The following is a 7485-nucleotide window of genomic DNA, read 5'->3' on the forward strand; positions in this document are numbered from 1 at the left end:
ATGTATATATATATATATATATATATATATACATACATACATACACAACAATGGTAAAGTAACATCAAAGAGCTTGATGAACTCAGAGATTCAAAAGAGTCTGGAGAAGGACATGGAAGTTAAATCATCTCTCAGCCAGATATAAGTTCAAAGGAGTGTCAGGTGACATGTATGTGATAGAAGGAAGAGATGGTGGAAGAGGAAGAAGAGGAAAAAGGGGAGGACGAAGAAGAGACAGAAGCAGGGAAGGAATGGAGTGTGATGAAGGGGAAGAGGAGGATGAAGAAGAAGAGAGGGAGGAGAAAGAGGAGACAGAATAGGGAGACGAATAGGATATAGAAGAGAGAAGAAGGAGGTGGATAGGAATGTGGAGTAAGAGGAGGGAAGGTAAATGTTGAAGAAGAGAAAGATGAGGGGGAAGCAGATGAGGACAAGGAGATGAAGGAAGAAGTAGAGGGGGAGTAGGATGAGATAAAGACCTGTAAGGGAAATGGGAGTTTCTATGAGATGACAATCAATGAGTTATATCAGTCAGGTTATATCAATGGAGCTAGGTTTCAGCCAGAGAGAAGATGACGTGGTGGCAGATTGGTTCAGTAGATAGAGTTACAAGAGGTAAGTGACAGGCTTATGAAGAATGGAAGAAAGAGTTCATCAAGGGACAATATCAGGTAGCTAGAATGGAAGCTGAGTGTCAGGTCTACTTAACAAGGAAGGAAATAGAAAGTACCTCATTTTCTGGCATAAAATAAATAAATGCGCCCCTTTTAAAGCCTAACCAGGCTCATGGGCCCGGTTTCCCGGTTTCAATGGTGTATGTGTTCCCCAGCTGGACGAGACACCAGTCCATCGCAGCGTTACTCATTTTTGCCAGCTGAGTGGACTGGAGCAGCGTGAAATGAAGTGTTTTGCTCAAGAACACAACGCATCGCTCGGTCCAGGAATTGAAACCACAATCTTACGATCATGGTGCTGACACCCTAACCACTAAGCCACGTGCCTCCACCATTTTCTGGCATACAAGTTGAATTTTTCAGGCTAAAATTTACAACCAAGATAGGTTGACTTCTACAACAAAATGACTTTGAAGGAACAAAAGTGCCATGTGAAATGCAGCAGGGCTTGGAAAGATAGTGACAATGCATGAATGTTTACACTATATATCTACAGTATATATGACATTGATTTGCATCCCAGAAACTACTGTATGATTTTTTCAATATTCTACAATGTAAGATGTGGAGGCGCAATGGTCCAGTGGTTAGAGCAGCAGATCGTTGTTTCGATTCCCAGACTGGGCATTGTGAGTGTTTATTGAGTGAAAACACCTAAAAGCTCCACGAGGCTCTGGCAGGGGATGGTGGCGAACCCTGCTGTACTCTTCCACCACAACTTTCTCTCACTCTTACTTCTTGTTTCTGTTGTACCTGTAATTCAAAGGGTCAACCTTGTCACTCTGTGTCACGCTGAAGCTCCCCGAGAACTATGTTAAGGGTACACATGTCTATGGAGTGCTCAGCCACTTGCACGTTAATTTCACGAGCCGGCTGTTCCGTTGATTGGATCAACTGGAACCCTCGACGTCATAAGCGACGGAGTGCCAACAACAACAATGCAAGATATTAAAGATTGCAAAACAGCTTGTGAATATAAATAGGATATGATTGGTGAAGACTGTGTACTTAATGATAAAAGTGCATTCACCTTCATAGATGCTGAGTAGAAAGGGGAAAGGAAATGTTGCTATGAGAGGTTGCTGAATGAGAAGAATGCATAGGAGAGAGAGAGAGGGATTACCTTAAGTAGATCTAACAAGTCCAGTAACTGAAATAGCCAGCTATACAGTTGGAAGGGTGATTAAGAATATGAAGACAGAGAAAACAGCTGAATCATTAAAGTTAGCCACCGAGATGCTAGATATATCCAGTAGCATAGAATTTATATTGGCCACTTATATAGTCAATAAGGTTGTAGAGGAAAGGTCCATTCCCAAAGACTAATGTAGCAATATCATAAAGAACTGTTTCAAAAGCTGAGGAAATTTTCTTGAAATAAGTAATACAGAGACAAAAGTGACGGTCCAAGTTATGAAAGTACAAGAACACATCAATGAATAATATCTCAACTAATTTGGAAGATATTGGTTTAGTTAGAATGCAATTCAGGTTTATGTCACAACAGCGTTTAATTGATGTCCTTCATTGTGAAAACGGCTGCAAAAGTTCTTAGCAAAGAGCAAACCATTAATACCTTAGCATTCTTTAATAAGGGAAAAGTTCTGACAAGTTATCATGCTTCGTAGTTATATAATTGCTAAGAAACTTATTTAAATGGCTTATGAGACCCATACAAGTCATAGGAAACTGTTGGCAAGGTGAAAGGAATAAGTTCAGAGAGCAATTTTTTTGTTTGCAAAATGTCCATTAAAGTTTGTTTCCCAGCCCCTTCCTGTTTATTATAATACTCCAGGTAAGGCAGCAAGCTGACAGAATCATTATCACACTGGGCAAAATGCTTAATGGTATTTCGTTTGCCACTACATTCTGCGTTCAAATTCCGCTGAGGTCAACTTTACCTTCCATCCTTTTGGGGTCGATAAATTAAGTACAATTTAAAGACTGGGGTCGATATAATTAACTCATCCCCCCCCCCCAAAAAAAAAATTGCTCCCTTGTGACAAAATTTGAAACCATTACAATACTCCAGGTTGCAACAGGGAATTTTAAAACAAATGATTGTGAAATTGGGGACATCTGTATGCACATGGCTCAGTTATTTTAGTCTTTCTAAGATTTAGAGAAGAAATTTCAAATGCAAAAGAAAAGCCTATGAATTAGAGACCTCAAATTAAAACTAGCAAAGATAAAAGTTTAATTTAGCAGTGGAAAAAGTAGGATTATATTGACATGTGGAAAGCTGCCAAGCTGATGCTTGGGGCAGCTTCACAGATGCTGAAAAGGAGTAGGTGAGAATTTTTTTAATGTCTTAGCTGGAGAAGAAAGGGTAGCAGTCACAACACTTTCCATGGCTTCTGAGACTGGTAGAAGGAACGGAGGAAGATATCAGGGTCCTGGGCTAAACACTTGCAACAGGCACCCAAGGGCAAGATGAACAGATGCTCCATGCAATTTCTCGATTTGCATCAATAGTAATAGTGCAGTTGCACTAGAAGTCATTCAGAAACCACATAGTTCCAAAGCAAACATTTTAACCATGCAGTCATTGCTGTACCTAGTTTAGTTACATCCCAAACAACAGCTAAATATCTCAGATCATGTATGAGGTTATTTGAATTGCAAGAAACTGCAGTCAAGACTCCTTCCAATCACACCATAGATTTCTAAAGAAGGTAGGACATACTGAATTATTTAGTCTAAATATACTGAAATCTGGAAAAAAACCCCAAAAAACAACTGAATATTTACAAATTAAAAAGGCTAAAGGTTGAGGCAGTAAAAATGGAGAAGAACAATTGCAAGAATGGTGGAAATGGAGGGGAGAAAGGCCTGACAATAAACCAATGGTTGCGTATTGAGGTCGATTTAATCGACTGGCCCCCTCTTTAAAAATTTCGGGCCTTGTGCCTAGAATAGAAAAGAATATTTTTTAGGTATTTCAAAACCAGTTCTAGCCCCTGGATTTTCTAGCATTTAATGAATCTGCGTCAGCTGGATGAAGGTGCTCACAAGAAAAATAAATAAATTTTGGCTTAATGTTTTCTGTTACCATGGGAATTTGCACTGAACACAGCCTTCTTTTCTTACATCTCCAGTATTCTTTTCCTAGTTTTGTATTGCCTGAATGAAAATCGTAGACTACTTTTCTTTTGTTTTTGGTTGATCCTATGAACTTTGTCATTTCAGGATGGGTAAATTAAGAATGTGTAAACTAAATTTGCAACACTCTCTATATACGGCACCATACTTAAGGGAAATAAGGAAAAAGAGAAAGTAAAACTCTTAATAGAGAAAGAAAAAGAACGATAATAACAATCCTATAATGAGGCTCGTTATAATTCAGTGAATATATCATTAGAGATATTTCACCTTGTTTTCTAAAGAGTTTATTTAAAATTGGACAAAAAGTTGTTGGAGAAAAAAAATCATCGGACAAAAAGACATTGGACCAAAAGACATGGATAAAAAGACGTTTGATGAAGTGATGTCAAATGGAAAGATGTAGCACCATTATCACTATCATCAATATGTTCCAGGTTGTACTGCAATCAAATTTCAGTGGTTGCTCCAACGTTGAAATATTATAACTCTGAAAAATTAACCTGACTTCATTATTAAAGTAAATAAATCAACTCACTTTCTCTTAATTTTGGAGTATTTTAGTTTTTGAGTGCTTCACACTTGTAAGCTGAGAAACATAATTATATACCAAACATGTGTTTATAAAAGCCTAACATATGTTTAAATTTATGTGTATATATGTGGCTGTATGGTAAGAAGCTTGCTTCCCAATCACATGGTTCTGGATTTAGTCGCACTGCATGGCACCTTGAGCCAACCAAAACCTTATGAGTGAATTTGGTAGAAGGAAACTGAAACAAGTCCATCATATATATGTATATATATCTATGTATATATATATATATATATATACAAAGGAAGAGGCTTGGAAGTGTCATTACGAAAGACTGCTGAATGTGGAGAATGAATGGGAGGAGGAGAGCCTGCCAAATGTTAACCCAGTTGAGGGACCAGCTACCCAAATCGATAGCACCCTGATAGATAAAGCAATTAAGGATATGAAGTCAGGGAAAGCCTCCCTGCCCATCAGTGATCATTGCTGAGATATCTGGTAGTATGGGTTATGGTCTAGTCACCTGTATTGTAAATCAGGTGGTTCATGAAGGAGTCATGCTCAATGACTGGTGTGACAGCACTATACTCAATTTCTACAAAGGTAACAGTGATGACTTAAATAGAAATAATTACAGAGGTATCAAATTGTTGGATCAGGTGATGAAAGTTATGGAGATAGTCATAGCCCAACTAATTAGGGAGAGAGTTAGCTTAGATGAGATGCAGTTTGGTTTTGTGCCAGGGAGAAGCACCACTGATGCTATATTTCTAGTAAGGCAGCTGCTGGAGAAATATATAGCCAAAGATAAACCTCTGTGCTTGGCCTTTGTTGATCATGCTAATTTCATATCTTGCCAGTTTTTGTACATCCTCTACATTTAATGCTTATATCTTACTGCCATGCTGCATTAAACTTGGTTCACAAGCATCATAGAATCTGCCCTTCACTCAGATAGAGAATCCTCAGCCAGTAGAAGTAAGAGCTCTGTATATTTTTTCCACTCCATTCTTGCTTCAGCCTGCTTTCAAAACCCCTGCCTCCACAACTAATTAGCTCACTTAATAACAAATGACAAAAACCTTTCCTTGCTGAATAAAACGAAAAAAAGAATATTAATCACTGACTAATACTGTTTTTATTTTCTTTAACACATAAGTAGCTGTAGTTAGCTTTTTCCTGGATTCACATTTAACAGAAAAAAGAAAAGATAGAAATTTTAAAAAATGTTATTGGTTCATGGTAATGAAAATAACCTTACCCAAAGGAAAGCTATGGACTATCAAGTGGAAGAATATACTTTGTCAACCCTCTTGATTTGTATGATTTTACAACAACATAAATTCGCGACATGCTCAATTCAGGAGCTGAAAACTTTTACAGAATAGCAATGGCAGCTTAATCCTTTTGGTGTCAACTTGTCTGAGACTGGTCTTAGTTCTATGATATACACTTCCTGTTTTAATATGATCTAGATTAAAATCTACCACAATTTCATGTTAATTTATGTTCCAAACATCAACCTAACAATAACAACTTTTTTTTAGTGAATTCTTCATTGATTTCAAAATCAATAAATTGAAGCGAAGGCAGAGTATTTCAACAGAAATATGGTGCTGAAAGAGTTAGAGTTAGGCCTTATTGAATCTGACGTGACAGAATTATGAATGATGTCTGTTAATTTGGAATATGTTTAGTACCTCAAATTTGAGATCTATTTATTTTAATATTACTATTTTGGAAAATCTCAAATCAACTGGGATTCTTTCAAAATTTTAAATTATCAATGGTGGCAGAAAATCACCGGTGACTGCAGTATCCTAATGATATGAATGAACAATTTTGGTCACTGAAATGGGACTGCCTTTCATCAGCTTATCTCTGAGCTGTTTTGAACAGATGTATCAGAATCATTTAATCGTTTTAATCAACAACAGACCTACAGAGAACTGAAGCAAAAAGTCAAAAGAGGGATACTTAACTGAGGGCAACAATTTATTTTTGACATTGTTATAAATGCTATACAATAGAAAAATTCACATTCAAGTATCTTTTATTTATTAATGGTCCTACTACTTTGGAAAGACACATTTCAGTCAAGCACTCATTGTATATGTGGAAGCATGTTTAGACCAACCAGTTTTCACTGCTGCATCATACAAATGGCTGGACAGCATTGTTCTACAAAAGTGGCTCTACAGCTCATTCAACTTTCCATGTTCCAGTTTTCATTAACTGCAATTCTATTTGTAACCTTGATATCTACTGCAAATTGGCAAATATAATTCGAGACAGAAGTGCTTCATCTATTGGGATGAAGTACTACAAATGTTGAAATATGTGTATGAGGTTTCTGATTGCATGTTTCATAATCTTTTGTGAATGATCTTGGGAATAAAATGGTACTCCTATGCAATTTTTTGACAAACATTTTTTCTTAAAAAGTGATTGGGTTGTCATTGTGAACATAGTCATTCTTCATTTTGATAGAATTATTTTACCATAGTTAAGAAGTTTGCTTCTTAAACTGCATAATCTGGGGTTCAAGTATCACTGCATGACACCTTGAACTGGTGACTTTAGGAAGCCCGTCCAGCTGTAGAAAACCTCTGTCCCAATGTACTCTTGTCTGTAACATGGCCAAGAAGGATAGATGATGATGATGATTGTGATTACAGAATCGAGAGGGGCATGACTGGATTGGTTTTCTACTTCATGTTAGTGAAAGAAAGGAACAACTAAAGTTTGGTTGTGATGCATATGTCTGGTGTACTCTTATCAGATGTGTAGTCATGATGCATATATTGGGCTTCATACATTTGTACCCAAGTGTCACTTTGATGGCATGCACTGCTCTCTCACTCAATAATAACAATAATAACAACGATTTTCAAGTTTTGGCACAAGGCCAGCAATTTCAGGGAAAGGGGATTTTCAATTACATCAACTCCAGTGCTCAAATGGTACTTATTTTATCGACCCCAAAGGGATGAAAGACAAAGCTGACTTTGGCAGAATTTGAACTCAGAACATAAAGACAGACAAAATGCTGCTAAGCAGTTTGCTCATCATACTAATGATTCTGCAAGCTCAACATTTTGAATAATAATAATAATAATAATAATAATAACAATAATAATAAAAATTCAACAGGATTTATTTTTCTAAGCTAAA

General features: G+C 36.9%; 1 long non-coding RNA gene across 1 annotated transcript in view; it reads left to right on the top strand.

Moving 5' to 3' along the window:
• Window positions 1-4304, top strand: part of LOC128248292 (uncharacterized) — an 18305-nt gene extending 14001 nt beyond the window's left edge. The window contains exon 3 of the long non-coding RNA XR_008264528.1: window positions 3864-4304. This is a non-coding gene — a long non-coding RNA (uncharacterized LOC128248292). The remainder of the gene's footprint in view (window positions 1-3863) is intronic.
• The last annotated feature ends 3181 nt before the right edge of the window (window positions 4305-7485 follow it).

The sequence above is a fragment of the Octopus bimaculoides genome, chromosome 7 (assembly GCF_001194135.2).
Source record: "Octopus bimaculoides isolate UCB-OBI-ISO-001 chromosome 7, ASM119413v2, whole genome shotgun sequence".
Lineage (NCBI taxonomy): Eukaryota > Metazoa > Mollusca > Cephalopoda > Octopoda > Octopodidae > Octopus > Octopus bimaculoides.